Source organism: Cheilinus undulatus, linkage group 8 (assembly GCF_018320785.1).
Source record: "Cheilinus undulatus linkage group 8, ASM1832078v1, whole genome shotgun sequence".
In the NCBI taxonomy this organism is placed as follows: Eukaryota; Metazoa; Chordata; class Actinopteri; order Labriformes; family Labridae; genus Cheilinus; species Cheilinus undulatus.
This window is the reverse complement of record NC_054872.1, coordinates 51,768,410-51,785,118: the sequence shown is the minus strand read 5'-3', so window position 1 is coordinate 51,785,118 and position 16,709 is coordinate 51,768,410.

The window sequence follows — 16,709 nt, the reverse complement described above, 5'->3', positions numbered from 1 at the left end:
TCTTTTTAGGTTTTTGGTGGCATTGTGTCACTTTTTCTTCTCTTTTGGGTCCTGGGGGTGCTCTGCTTTTCATAATTACATGTGGGGGGGGCTCCAAGGAAAAGTCGTTGTGAAACACTGCTGTGGATGAGTGCAATAGGGAGGAATTAACTGAAAAACTCAACTGGACCAAAGCATGAAGCCTCCCAGGCTCAAAGATGACAATAGAACGTTAAACGAGGATGTTACTCCTGTTTCAGAAAAGAAAATCCAGGCGTTTATAAAATGGCTGCTACTCCTGAATGCTTCAAGATGCAGACATTTTAGTCTCTATGGATCATTATAGCACATTTTTGCAACTTTGTGCATTAATATTCAGCTTAAAATTTTTAAAATAAGTACTCTGGTGGAGAAATAGAAATACTAATTTCATATTTACATATCCTGCACTCCTGTTCACATCAGGTCAAGAATGGGAGCCGATTTGGCACTTTGCTGCACCTCATAATGAGAAAACATAAAATCACTTAGGCATCCCCTTAAACGACTACACACATACAGTGCTTAAATTTATCAGACCACCTGTCATATTTGTCTCAGAGACCATCCAGCATCATGACGTGTTTTAATGCAGACTCTTTCATTTTCACTGAGCTCTCCACGTTTTACCATTCTGAACATGAATGAGGAATTTCAAACTGAATTCACACAAATTTGAGCCGACTCACTGGCCAGCTAGAGCTGCTAGAGCAGGATCAAAATTGCTGACAGTTACATTAGACGACTATAAAAATAGCAACTTCTAATCACCTTTTTGATACATAACCCCTGCAGGTAGGTGTCACGAGACACCAGAGGGCAGATAGCCCCCCTGGCCCCTCTCCACAGGACACTGCTCGATCCAGGTACCAGCAGCACTGGATTCAGAACCCCAGCCTCTCCCACCACAGGTGCTCGAGAGTGTGCTGAACCCACTGCGCCACCAGTACCTTTCACACTGGGAGATCTTCTCCTGGCACATTTATCTTTAGGGATGTTGGACTTTAAATTTCACAACCTCTCCCCTAAGACTTCCAGAGGTTTCCCTTCTCACTTTGAACTCAAGTTGTCACCAAGCCATGGGAAGACTTGAACCTGCAACCTCCTCCTGATTACCAGGCAGCCCACTCTCTCTCAAGGCCACAGAGAAAGACACCTGCTGAAGTCCTCCAAAGGTTTTAGACTCAAATCTCAAAAACTGACCAAACCATGGTAAGACTTGAACCTGCCACCTTTAGACTCTCAAGCAAGCCTTTATCTCACTAGACTACAGAAGCAGACACTTGCAATGGGCTTCCAGAGGTTTCCTCTTCTTTATTTGGAGTCAAAGCTTGAAAACTGACAGTCATATTAAGATTTGAACCTGCCACCTTCAGACTCCCTGACAGACCTCCACCTCCCTAGCCCACATAGACAGACACCTGCTATCATCTCCTAAAGCTTTTCCCTTCTTTCTTCGGAGTCAGCTCTTAAAAACTGACCAAGCCTAAGTAGGAATTGAACCTGCCACCCTTTAGACTTCCTGACGACCGCTCCTCCTCTTGGCCACAGAGACAAACATCTCGAGAAATTCCCAAATATTCTCCTTTTTCTCTTTGGAGAATCACATTGTCCTGTCCTCCCGGTCGAAAAGACTTTTTCCTTTGGGAGACACTCTGATTCTTCGTGCCCCTGGGTGTCCAATTTTAAGACAAGCTATCCTTCCCAAGGCTGAGAAGCCCTTCATGTGGGCTGCCTCTCTGCCTTCGCCCCCGTCTCAGCACCGGAACCTTGGACTTTGAAATTATTCCAGCCTTTGAGGGGGGGGTTAGGGTTAGGGTTAGGAGAGGGAGAGGGAGACCCAGAGGACAGTGGGTGTGTAGAGTCTTCTGGAGTCTAGCCTCTGTGGCTTCTCCGGCCCCTGGGAATCACAGTGGGCCTCTCCACTCTGGGTTAGGCTCGTGGCTCTCCCTGGCTCCAGCTGAGGCCGGCTATAGCTGCTAGAGCCGGCGGATCGCAGGATCAATATTGCATTACACATTGGAATAGCCCAACCTTTTTTATATCAGTTAACACTCATTATACAGCAAAATAAATCTTCTCAGGAAGTCGGATGTGGAGACATGAATGTTTTATGTGTTTGAAGAGATGATGTTGGAAGACTGGAGTGGAAACTAGACATCAATTATTTATTTTAGTCCTGATGGATGGAGATAAAACCAGCAGGAAACGTTTAGATTTAATACAGACCTCCATCTGTGACAGTAATTTTGTCAACTAAAACTACATTTTTGGATTGAATTCTCCCATGGTGCCATTGTTCCCCAGTCTCTCTCTCACTGCTGAATCATGAAGGCTGAGATTAACTGGGGGCTGGATAGCTCAGCGGTATATATACTTGATTTTGTCAGAAATTTGAACCTCTGTCAGGGCACAACTAACATCCAGTGAGGGCGCTTGGGCAATGTCTTTAATGCTGTGAACAACTCTCCCAGATAAATGTCGCTTTGGATAAAAGCATCTGCTAAATCATGGGTTCTTAACGTTGGGGTTGGGACCCCCATGGGGGTCACGAGAAACTGAGAGGGGGTCGCAACATGCCCTAAAAAAACTAAGAATAGTTTTTAAATGACACTGTTGCCACTGCACACTAATTTTGCTAAATTTTAACCCATTTTTATCACTTTTACCCACCAATTTTAACACATTTTTGCCACTGAACACCCATTTCTTCCCATTTCAAACCTTTTCCAACACTTTTTTCTGTCTGTTTTTACTGCTTCTACAGCAAATCCTGCCACTTTACACCTATTGTTGCCTCTGTTGACCCATTATTGCCTCTATTAACCACTTTTTACCACATTTTATGCCGTTTTCAACCACATTGCACTATTTGATATGCTCATTTTTGCCAGTTTAACACATTTCTGCCAATTTCTGCCTGTTTTTCTGTCTTAGTTAACCCTTTTTGCCAGTTTATATCAATTTTTCACCCATTTTTGCTAATTTAAAGTCATTTCAGCCACTTTTTAATTCCCCTTTACCACTATCAATGCCCATTTTTGCCACTTTAACCAATTTTTGCCAGTTTTTTCTTTTTTTTTTTTTTAACCAATTTTATAACATTTTGGCCACTTCTGATCAATGTCTGTTACTTTCAAAATCCAATTTCACCTCCTTTTCCACATTTATTTCTGTTTTTAACAAAAGGGATTTGAACCCATTTTCAGAAGGCTTTCTACCACACAAGAATGTGTCTGAACATGACTATTATACTCAATATAATCCGTGCAATAACTCATTTATATGTATAATCTGTACACATGTTTGTATATATATTGTGTATATATATGTGTATATAGGAGTACATATTAATATTTCCACCAAACCCAACCTGTGATATGTCCAACCTGTACATAACTGTTTGTAAATACTATTTATATTTTGTAAGACAACATTTTTATATTCCATACTTGTATTTATTAGTGCTCTTGCAACACTTCTTTTATTTGTACTCTATTTCTATTGTGTTTCTGTCACCAAATGGCCTGTTTTGTCCTGCTTTGTCTAATACTTTTTGCTACTGTAAACTGGAGTTTCCCCTTGCGGGACTAATAAAGGAATATCATCTTATTCTAGAATGTTCCTGGCTGTGTTCAACCACCTCCAGGTACAGTGGGGGTCCCCAGTTTCTTGCACCTTTATTTTTGGGATCCTGGGCTGAAAAGGTTGAGAACCACTGCGCTAAATGACACTGAGTCAGTGAGGCCTGCAGGTCTTTAGATGTTCTGGGTTCTTCTGGGACCTCCTGGATGAGTCGTCCGTGTTCTCTTGGAGACATTTTGGTTGGCCGGCCACTCCTGGGAAGATTCATCACTGTTCACAGTTTTCTCCATTTGTAGATAATGGCTCTCACTGTGGTACTCTTGTGCCCAAGCACTAGAAATGCCTTTGCAACCTGACATACAGTGCCGTTAAAAGGTATTTGCCCCCTTTCTGATTCCTGATTCTTTTTATTTATCACACTTAAATGTTTCGGATCATCAGAACAATTTTGATATTTCACAAAGACAACCTGAGTAAATACAAAATGCAGTTTCTGAATGATTATTTAATCTATTAACGGAAATTAAAGGCGCCAGGCTAAGGCGCCAGTTTTATCAGAACTTGACAACATTTCTTGGTTAAAAGAAGAACAAAGAACAGCAGTGAGTTGTTTTCTTTTCAAAAACCTCAAAAGCCGAGTACTTAAATGTCTATAGTCGCCATGTTTCGTGTTATTTATTGGTAGCTGTGCACGCGCAGCTCGATAGCGGCTACGCCACGTGTTTTGTTGCTCTGATTGGCTCGTAGAGATGTGACAGTTTTTTTCAAAGCCTCTGCCTTTTCTCAAACGTTTCCTATTTGAAGCTTTCCCAGATGGATGTGTGAAACACATCTGTGTGACGTCTCAGGTAACAAGAGCGCTTGAGCTTGAGGTCATGAACTGATGGCTGGATGTTGGCTTTCAGGATTTTCTGGTAGACAGCAGAATTCATGGTTCCATCAATCACAGCAAGTAGTCCAGGTCCCGGTCCAGACCATCACACTGCCACCACCATGTTTGACTGTTGGAATGATGCTCTTTTTATCAAATGCTGTTATTTTTACTCCAGATGTAACGGGCCGCACCCCTTCCAGAAAGTTCTACTTCTATCTGGTCAGTCCACAAAATATTTCTCCAGAAGTCTTGGGAACATCAGGATGTTTTTAGCCAAATGTGAGAGGAGCATTTGTGTTCTTTTTGGTCAGCAGTGGTTTTATCCTTGGAACTCTCCCATGATGCCATTGTTGACTTTCTGATGGTTGTCATGAACTCTGACCTTAACTGAGGCCAGTGAGGTCTGCAGGTCTTTGGATGTGGTTCTGGGTTCTTCTGGGACCTCCTGGATGAGTCGTCCGTGTTCTCTTGGAGTCGTTTTGGTTGGTCGACCACTCCTGGGAAGGTTCACCACTGTTCCCAGTTTTCTCCATTTGTGGATAATGGCTCTGACCGTGGTTCTCTGGAGTCCCAAAGCCTTGGAAATGTCTTTGTGACCTTTTCCAGACTGATAGATTTCAGTCACTTTGTTTCTCATTAGTTCTTGAATTCTTTGGATGGTGGTGTGATGCGTTTCTTTCTGAGATCTTGTAGCCTACTTCACTTTGTCTGACAGCTTCTACTTAAGGGATTTCTTCATTCCACTAATCTGGCAGTAATCAGGCCTGGGTGTGGCCAGTGGAACTGAACTCAGCTTTCCAAGAACTGTGATTAATCACAGTTAACTCATGATTTCACAAGGGGGGCAATTACTTTTTCACACACAGGGTCAGATAGGTCTGGATTTTTTTTTGTTCCTTTAATAAATAAAATCATCATTTAGAAACTGCATTTTGTATTTGCTTGGGTTGTCGTAGTGAAATATTAAAATTGTTTTAATGATTGGTTTGAGATGGGGCACAGGCCTGGCGCAAGCCCGGAGGATAGTCAGGAGGCCAGGGCGGTACAGGACCGAGGTTGACGCAGTGAAACATCAAACTAGCATATGCTCCCATACTTACGTGAGCTCAGAGGTGGACGTAGCTGAGCGGTGCGTCTCCACTCGTCATCTTTTATGGTGGCTCTGCATCTAAGCCACTTAGCTTCACGGGACATTTAAACGCTGAGAGCTGAATTTAAAGTGGATGTTTTCCTGCGTGGAGATGACATAAAGATCAGAGTCAGAGATGGATGTTTATTAAAGCACTCAGAGGTCAGCGTGGGTCAGAGAGGTTAAAGAGGTCTGCTTCATTAACTGAAGCTCTGTGATGAGCTGACATTTAGACCGTGGCGCTGGTTTGCCCTGTGTGATTGTTTGTTTCTGTGTTTGCTGCAGTCCGCTGTGGTTCCTCCTAATTATCTCTGAGTGTTAATGGAGTCATCGGTGCAGACTTCTCTATCTTATTATTATTACAGCGCTTTAATTTCTCCTGGTACAAACTCCTCTATTGTTTATGTTCATTTAGCTCCCTCTACACCCACGGCACATTAGAATTAAATCCAACAGTAAGGAGCTACTGAACTGCTCTAGATGTTTTTATATGTGTGCAAAATTCATGTAAATTTAACAGACATTTTAAGGTTGAGTTGCATGTCTAAATGGAAACTTCACCTGAAATTATTCCTGTTAGCCTTCTGTGAAAGAGTGAAAATGAAACATCACTCAAGATGTCAGACCTTCTTCCTACAGAGCATGGAGGAGACAGCAGTATGGTTTTACTTTCTCATATCTACCCAAACATTTTCTATGGAGCTTTCCCAGATAAATGTGAAATATATTCATGCTATGGAGATATGAAACCATCTATTCAGCACAGTGGTACTCAACGTGTGGCTCATTTGTGATGATTCGTGGCTCTTATATGTCTTAATTTGAGATATTCCCCAAGAAAACCTTAGAAAGGTAAATTTGACCTCATAAATTATCTGTTGCAAGTCACATTAATCAGTTTGTTTCCCACACTTACACAGTAGGCTTTAATTGTCAACCTCTATTTTTGTCTGCATATTTCCATCGCCCTTATTTGCAATTTTTAGCCCCCTTCTTTTTTGCCTTTTTTGCCACGTTTCGCCCATTTAAGCTGCCTTCTGCAATAAAATGCCACGAATTTCCCATTTGGCCACTCTTTGATGCTTTTTGCTCATTTCAGTCACTTTTCATTCATTTTTCTCCATGTTTTTGCCATTGTTGGACCATTTTTGCCACCTGTAACTCATCTTTTTGCCACTTTTCTCCCAGTGTTTGCTGCTTTTTTTCCAATTTTTGCCACTTCTTTTTGTCATTTTCTCCCATTTTTGACACTTTTATCCTGCTTTTTGCCATTTTTTGCCCCCTTTTTGTGCCTCTTTTTGCCACTTCTTGCCCATGTAAGTTGCTTTATTTAATCAAATGCCACTAATTTCCCATTTAGCCTCTGATGCTTTTTGCCCATTTTAGTCAGTTTTTACTAATTTTTTTGACGTGTGTGCCACTTTTGGACCATTTTTGCTACTTTCTGCCCTGTTTTGCCACTTTTCTCCCACTGTGTGCCACTTTAAGCCAATTATTGCCACTTCTTTTTGTCACTTTTCTCCCATTGTTGACACTTTTATACCTGCTTTTTTTTTGCAATCTTTTGCCTTTTTTTGCCACTTCTCACCCATTTCAGTTGCTTTTTCCAATTAAATGCCATTTTATGCCCATTTATCCCACCTTTTTTTCAGATTTTTGCCCATTTCAGTCACTTTCCATAATTTTTCTCCACGTTTTTGCCATTGTTTGACCATTTTTGCCACTTTTCACCAATTTTCAAGTGAAGGGCCCTGTGAAATCACAGTGTTGACCTGTACTGCTGAAGTCTTTCTGTCTCTTCCTGTCCAGAGGATTTTTTTATCATGGAGATCAGGTGTAGAAAGCATCTAAAATGAGATATGCAGGGCTGTTAATCAGCAGGAGCAGCAGGCCTGTTCCTCTAGAGCCACAGCTTTTTGAATATTTAGATCCTTTTCTGTTTAATTATTGACAAGAAGAAGCTGAAGGGGGCGAGAGACACTTCCTGATGAAATGGCAATGAGACTCAGAGGAATAAAACACAGAACAGGCTTAGTTATACTGCGGGTTAAAGATCATATGATAGACTAAATGTAACAGTTGACAGGTGATCAATACGATAAGGTATAGTGGAACTTAGTGGGTATTTATAACACAGTATCTCCACCAATGGGCAGAAGTGATGGGAAAAAAACAAGGACAATGTTCCTTATTCCTTCAAAAATGACTGAAGAACTCTTAAAGAATGGATTAACCAGTTTAGGTATTTGAGGTTTATGTCTGATGAACACTAGTCTGGTTCTCATGCAGAACTCTGCCTGTCAAACATGGGTCTGGTTCTAGTTTTTTCTAGGTTTCTGCCTGCTCATCATAAGTCTCGTTCTTCTCAAGCCTCTCTGCCTGTTCACAACAGGTCTGGTTCTCCTGAAGTTTCTACCTATTTTAAACGTGTATGGTTTTCCTCAAGGTTTCTGCCTGTTCAACAAAAGTCTGGTTCCCCTTAAGGTTTCTGCCTCTTCATAACAGGTCTGGTTCTCCCCAAGGTTTCGGCTATTTCACCACTAGTCTTGTTCTCCAGAGGTTCTACCTGTTCTACATGTGTATGGTTCTCCTCAAGGTTTCCATCCGTTCACCACTAGTCTGGTTCTCCTCAAGGTTTCCATCCGTTCACCACTAGTCTGGTTCTCCTCAAGGTTTCCATCCGTTCACCACTAGTCTGGTTCTCCTCAAGGTTTCCATCCGTTCAACACTAGTCTGGTTCTCCTCAAGGTTTCCATCCGTTCACCACTAGTCTGGTTCTCCTCAAGGTTTCCATCCGTTCACCACTAGTCTGGTTCTTCTCAAGGTTTCCATCCGTTCACCACTAGTCTGGTTCTCCTCAAGGTTTCCATCCGTTCACCACTAGTCTGGTTCTCCTCAAGGTTTGCATCCCTTCACCACTAGTCTGGTTCTTCTCAAGGTTTCCATCCGTTCACCATTAGTCTGGTTCTTCTCAAGGTTTCCATCCGTTCACCACTAGTCTGGTTCTCCTCAAGGTTTCCATCCGTTCACCACTAGTCTGGTTCTCCTCAAGGTTTCCATCCGTTCACCACTAGTCTGGTTCTCCTCAAGGTTTGCATCCATTCACCATTAGTCTGGTTCTTCTCAAGGTTTCCATCCGTTCACCACTAGTCTGGTTCTCCTCAAGGTTTCCATCCGTTCACCACTAGTCTGGTTCTCCTCAAGGTTTGCATCCATTCACCACTAGTCTGGTTCTTCTCAAGGTTTCCATCCGTTCACCATTAGTCTGGTTCTTCTCAAGGTTTCCATCCGTTCACCACTAGTCTGGTTCTCCTCAAGGTTTCCATCCGTTCAACACTAGTCTGGTTCTTCTCAAGGTTTGCATCCATTCACCACTAGTCTGGTTCTTCTCAAGGTTTCCATCCGTTCACCACTAGTCTGGTTCTTCTCAAGGTTTCTGCCAGTTCCATGTTAACCTGTTTTTTTTAAAGGTTTCTGCCTCTTCAACATAATACCTCGTGCATATTTTAAATAAATTTCATTGATTTTAAGAAAGGCTTCAAACGTGTGCTGTTTTTCTGAGACCAGTACTTTGTGCTGTAACTGTCAGACTTCCAGTGTCACATCTATGTGATCATTTTATTAAAATGTTGTGTTAACAGCTCTTATATAAAACACTTGTTTACTGCCACATGTTAATATATGCATCTGATTACTGCTGTGAGAACTCTGCAGACAGAACATCTCCTCATAATCTGATATAACCAGCAGGAACAGCGTGGATATGTCCCTCTAGCCTTCTCATGTTCCTGTCCCCTCTCTGTCTCTCTCTCTGAGGAACATGTGAGGGTTTCATGGAGCACCCTTTAGCGGAGAGCCAGGATCACAGCTGATGGCTAATAGCTCATGAGAGGAGGTGTAGTGTTTACATAGAGGATGTAAAGGTGCCGCTGACGCCCACGCCATGTCGAGCTAATGGCTCCCCTCAGCAGCTCGACGCCCACCTGATCCTCTACTTACAGAACGCCGCTCTCACAGGATAAAAACAGGGCGCCAGCTGAACAGGAGAGGGTGAGAGGAAACACTGAGGGTCAGACCAGAGCTGCTGAGGGAACAGAAATATACAACATCATTATGTCTAGAGGTTTAAGGATGAGCATCACAATCCGGCGCCAATGTGGTACCGGTACCAACATTTTCAATACAGGGCCAGGACATGAGGACTGTTTGAACTTCATACATTTAGAAATCCCATTTGGTTCCTTTTCATCATCTCCTCACATCTTTTTAAGATTTCTCTGAATTATGAATAATACCAGGACAGCTTTGATTCACCAGCCGACTTTTAACACACCAGGCAGCGTTAAGGCACTGTATCTATTTAGAACCAGATCAGATACCCTACCCTAATTATGTCGGTACGGTGGCCCTGAAGGTGGACCGCAGAAATAAAATAAAATAAAAATAAAAAATAAAAATAAAATCACTGAAAAATAAAAAGATCTCACTTACTCTTAGAAACACTGTGACTCAGTCTTAGCAGAAAAACATCACCTGGTTTGTTTCTTGTTTTATCAGGTTTTTATTTCACAAAAGGTATTTGTGATGCACAAAATATTTTTGTTTCATGAAATGTTTTTACATCTTCATGTTTTTGCTTTTAATAAAGTGATTTTATGTTTCAAAAATTTTTTTCCCCTTATTTTTTGTTTTTGGGTTTAAACAAAATGTCACAAACTTTTCTTAAATTGTTTTTGCTGTCGATATCTCTTTTCGTTTTTACAAACATTTTTATGTTTCCCTAAGTGGTTCCCACATTTTAAGAAAAGTTTTTTTTTCACAAATATTTTTACATCCCACAAAATAGTTGTTTTTTATGAAACAGTTTTATGATCAACTAGGGCTGCAAGCAGCACTGAAGGGCCCTCGCACCCCGCCGCACGTCGGGACGTGGGCCAGCGGCCCCTGTGTTGTTATAGTGGGGTGTAAACAAACTCGTGCAGTGAGTTACTGCCCAACTTTCAATTAAAATAATTAAGAAACCCCCTGTTACCACAGACTCATTCCACCTTAGAGGGATAGACACCCCACAATATATGTGGCGCAGTAACAAGGCAATCTAATGTGGACTTTCAAAATAAAAGCCTTCTCAAATATGCCATATTCATTGTGCTACTGCCAAACTTTAAAATGAAATAATTAAAAAACAAACTTAAGAATTCTTTGGACAAACGAAATCCAGTAGGGTCCTCTCACCGACCCTTGGTCGGTGCTCAGGCCCAAATAAAATCGTTTTTACATTTCATTAAATAATTTAAACTTTTAAAAGGTATTATGTATTTCTCATTTATGATGAAATTATTTTGATTTTTATAAAATGTTTTCTATTTGAGGAAATGTTTTTGTTGTATGAAATACAACATTTATATTTCCTAAAATATTTTTAGATTTCATGTTTTTTTTCTCTTCATCAAAGTTTTTTGTTTCATTTAATTCTGTTTGCTTTCAACTTTTTTTAAAATTTCACAATAAGTTTTTTAATTTTATAATTATTTTATTTCACAGAATGTTTAAATTTTCAGAAATTTGTCAGTGTTTCACAAAATGCTTTTATTTTTCATGTCTTCTTTGATTTATAGTGAAATAGTTTTGTCATTTCTGAAAACGTTTTTAATGTGAAATGAATGTTTTATTATATTTTTGTTTTACAAATGTCATGAAAAATACATTTATAGTTTAGTTTTTATGTCATGACAATAATTTTCTTTTCACAAAAGCTTTTACTTTTTAATATTTTCATAAAATGTTTGTAAGTTTCATGCTTTTTGCTTTAAAATGTTTTTATTTGATAAAGTTTTCTTTTGTTTTCCAGTTGTTTTTTTTTTTACAATTGATAAAATTATTTTGATTTTTATGAAAGGGTTGCATGAAAAAATTTAACATTTTTCTGATGTTTCATCAAATTAGTTTTTGCTTTTTAAAAACATTTGATTACATGTGAAATATTTTTCCTTTTTGTAAAATGCTTATATTAATGAAATTAACTTTGCTTTTGCAGAACATTAAAACACATTGCAGATTGTTTTAACATGATAAAATTTCTGCTTTTATCCAATATTTCTGTATTTTATAAACTTTTATGAAAAGTTAAATTTTTCATTTAACATTTTTGGGCTTAACAAAACATTTTTGCTTCGCATATTTTTGTTTTTCAATTTCATGAAAACGTTTTTGTTTTTCACTAAGTGTTTTAATGTTTGATCAAATGTTGCTCTTATGAGATGTTTTCATATTATTTGATTTTTTTTTTCACTTTTTTGACCCCCCCCCCCCCCCACACACACACACACACACACCTAAAAAAAAAAAAAATGTGTTTTATGAAAAGCACATTATACCCCTTTTTTCCTTTCCTAAAAAATCATGAAAAGGTTCGGTGTCTCTTAAAAGCCTTTGACCCTCAGGGCCACCGTATGTTGGTGTTAAGTTGTGTTAGACTTCATCAGATAGTTGAATATGTAGTCTTAATGTGACTGAAAACTGTTTTCAGACTTTGATCCACCTTTGACCTCATAAATCTCCTTTTAACCCACATTTATTCATGCACATTTCTGAAAATATCTATTTTTTATGTTTAAAGTTAAATCCATGTGCGTATAACACGGTGTTTATTGAATTAGACTAATGTTTTGAGTTTTGCAGTGAACTCTGTATCCAGGCTGCTATATTTAGATTTTAAAAAGCTGAAGAGCTGAGTGTAGATGACATCTGATAAATCTCCCCTCCAGTGTGCCTCAAAAACATTAAATACTTCTTTATTTTTCTTGCGAGGAAATCGTCAGGCTTGGACTATTCCTCTTTTGTCCACCAGATGTCCTCAGAGTTTCTACACCTGCTCCTGACTGCACACCTATGAACCCCTCCATCGTTCTGCTGCAGGTTGTCCAGACAGATGTCTTCTGTAATTCTCCTCAGTGCTCGGGTGCTGCACCTGCCTTTTTCTACCGGTCTGACTCATGACAGTTTGAGCTGTCAGGATTTTCAGGGTTTTTTTCCTGCTCCCATCTCTGACTCAGGGAATTAAAGGTGGGTTTACTGAGCTTTCTGAACAGGTGCACCTTTCACAAAACAGCCACAGTCCTGTTTTCTCCTCTTAATAGACAACAGGCGCTTGATGACAGAGGGAGCTGACGCCGGTATGGACTTTGTGAAGAGCCATAGATCATGATGAATAATAATGAACAGTAATGTTAATAGATGTGCAAAAATGACTGCTAGTGTCTACAGTCCATTTCTGTCACCTGTAGCATGTAGAGCTTACCTATAACTAAAACTGAGCATCAGTTCCCTTCTTTCCATGAGGAAAATGCAATCAAGACTGGCTAAAAATAGACCTTGAGTGATAAAAACCCTGAGTTTAATTTCCGTTAAGGAGACTAAAATGTCAGTGCTGCACTGCTGCACATCTAAAATCCATGATATCTCTCCACTGTGCACAAAATCTGTAAAAACAAGACGAGATTGTAGAGAGCAGAAAAGGTATATCAGTATTTTCCTCTTCTCTTCAAGTATTAATCGTGCATTGAGAGGAATATTTGACACTTAGTATGTTAATTTTATGATCTAATAAAAAATAGTTCAAAGATAATTGTTGTAAGTAAGTAAAACATAAAAGCTTTTTATTGACTAAAACTGCAGTGAACTAATATTTAAGAGTAAAAAGGACTCAAATATGAATAAAATAAAAAAGCAATTAAATAAGAATTTTTAGCTCCATCTGTCCTTGTTTGTCCATAGTCTGGACATACAGAAAACTGTTAATAAAATAATTATTTTTCAATTTTTTTCAACATTTTTTTTTAAAGTTTCATTGCTTCAAATCTCTTCAACAACTTCAACCCTGACCACTAAAAAAAAAAAAAAAAAAAAAAAAGTTACAGTCTTTTCATGCCAGTTATTGTCCACTCTGCCTATGACTTGGATTCAGTGAGATAGCTTCCGTGCTGAACAGATGAGTCTATCGGAGCCAAAAACACGCCAGTTTTACCATCCTTTTCTCCAGCCTCCTCCTCTACCAAATCATATGTGAGCGAATGCATTTGTTCATGTTAGATTTATTTTATGTACAGGCATAAAAAATCAGAGGAAATATGTAGGATATGAATCACGAACACGCGCATTTCCACCTCTAACCAAAATGTGACCGTGATTACACTCATTATGCTCATATATAAATTTACTGCATATTTGAGATATGATATATTCTTACCTATTGATGGAAAGGACCCGTGCATCCTCATGCATGTCCATCTGCTTGCTATGAAGTGAGGGCAAAGTTGAAATTGTCCAAATGTCCCTCTTTTTTGTCCCAGACTGCAGAATCCGGAAGTAGCATTTTTGACTGTAAACACTCCACTTCCGGCATGTCCTGCTGTAAACATAGAAGCAGATTCACACCCGAGCACACACGCAGGAGCACACAAACTTTTCCTTACACATGTAGCCCACTCTCAGACATCCATATCTAGTGGCATGAATGGTTTCATTTAACTCTGATGATGTTCAGTGGGTGAAATAACGCTTCAGACATTGTGAGTCCATGGAAGAAGTCCTGCATGTGTGTTGCTGAAGGGGTAAAAATGGTGCGCTGGCACTATCTGCTGGATCACTGTGGAATGGTGAAATTTAGAGCCCTGGTGATCGAGTGACTGCATAGAGAAGGTTGCTATATGTTGTTTTGGTGCCATAGACACAGTCAAAAAACCTGTTTTTAATGGAAGTCTATTGTCCAGATTTCGGACAAACAAGGATGGAAAGAGCTATTTGGGGTCAGTAGAGTTCTATGGGCAACACATTTTTTTTTTGTAAAATATTAAGAAAAACAATGACTTTGGCCAAATTTGATGCCTCAATCTGGAAAAATGTGACTATCAACTCAAAATAATGATGACAAAAATAATGAATGTCCTCAAAATGGACATAGTAGGATCCGAGGGATAATTAGAATGATTTTGGGCCATCCAAGATGAAAGATGACGGAGTTCTGGCGATCACTGTCAGCTGTCAGTGTTCTGGCGATCACTGTCAGCTGTCAGTCAGTGTTCTGGCGATCACTGTCAGCTGTCAGTCAGTGTTCTGGTGATCATTGTCAGCTGTCAGTCAGTGTTCTGGTGATCATTGTCAGCTGTCAGTCAGTGTTCTGGTGATCACTGTCAGCTGTCAGTCAGTGTTCTGGTGATCACTGTCAGCTGTGAGTCAGTGTTCTGGTGATCATTGTCAGCTGTCAGTCAGTGTTCTGGCGATCACTGTCAGCTGTCCGACAGTGTTCTGGCGATCACTGTCAGCTGTCAGTCAGTGTTCTGGTGATCATTGTCAGCTGTCAGTCAGTGTTCTGGCGATCACTGTCAGCTGTCCGACAGTGTTCTGGCGATCACTGTCAGCTGTCAGTCAGTGTTCTGGTGCTGTAATGTCAAAGACAGTCTTATTCTGATGTCAGGATAAGGAGAAGTCTGAATTGTCCCCCTTCTTTTAGCATTAGCTCCCTGTTTGTTCCTCTCTGGGTTGTCTTGCTCTGACAGCATTCTGGGCTTGTCTCCTCATCATCTAGCTCAACATTATCCTTCTTTAATCTGGTGTAAACACAGAGAAGGCCATCACTGACTGACAAACGTGTTTATTTGCTTTCCTGTAAAGGGTTAAATGAGAAGATTGTTATCATGACCAGTAGATTATTGACCTGCTGTGATTGTGCTTGTGTTTCCTGAATGCCACATAAAAACAAATCCTGAATTAAACCATAACTCTTCAGAAATCCTGTTTGTATTACAGCCGGCGTGGTGACTAATGGCGTTGTTTGCAGCGCTGCTGTCCTTCCTCTTTTTACTGTGCTGGCATGTGTTTTATTGATCCGTGAGATGCTTGTAAAAGCAGCGGCCATGATGGGAATGAGATAATCCTGGAGCTGCACTGATGGAAGATAACACAGCAATAAAATGTAATGGCAGGGAAACATAATGGGGGCAAAGGGACTGAACAGGACCAGCTCTGAAACACTCACTTACAGCTGTTACATAAACTCAATAGTGGAGAGAGAATGAAGTCAACAACTCACAGCACTCATCAGGTCTCCACAGTATGACCTGCTTTAATTTTTCTTAGTTTTTACCCTACATTAGATCAGTGGTTCTCAACAGGTGGGTTGAGACCCAAGAGTGGGTCATGGAGCTGCTTTACAACTTTATTGTTTTTTTCTATATAAATGAATTAAATTAATTTACCATTTTAGGCCATTTTACCATTTTTGCCCATATTTACCACTATTAACTTATCTTTGCCACTTTTAACCATTCCCCCCCCCCAATTCTCACCCATTTTGCCATCATTTGTAAATATTCTATTATCTTTCCATTATCACTGTCTGAGTTTCTTCTGCTTTTTCCTTTGGCATCCTGACGTTTGTGCACATTATGGCTTAGCTATGAAGTCTGACATTACCTTCCAAACGGTTTAGTGCAGTGTATTAATCCACATTTCAAAAAAAGTCCAAACAGGTTTATATTTTGAAAAGTTATATTGTACTACAGCATAAATAAATATAAATCATTATGATTTTGCTGACCTCCATGGTCACTGCTTTCTGTTTCATTTGACACAGTGCCCAAACTTTTCTGGAACTGGGGTTGTAACACAAATGTAAGAAAGTTCATGGGCTAAATCCAGAATAGAAATTACAAAGGTAAAAATGATGACTAAAGCATTTCTTATCTAAAGACTAAAACAAGGACTAAATGTAAAAAAGCTGCCACATTTACACCCAACACCAATGAACACACTCATACACTCATTTAAACAGCCTAATAGTAAAGCTGCATGAATTTCAGATTTTGCATTTATCACTTTGCAAATCCAAACAAAAAAAAAATCTATGTTTTCAAAGCCACTTCCTTCTCCTAAGTTGTTCCTGTCTTCTTCCCCCCTCTCCTAGCTCTCCACCCCCCCTCTCTTTTCCTGTCTCCCTCTCTTTTCCTCTCTCTTTCCTTCCTTCCTCACCCACTGACGCCCCCCTCCTCCCCCATCTCTCCGCCCAGACACACCGCTGGCATTCAGCCTTCTGTCAGAGCAACA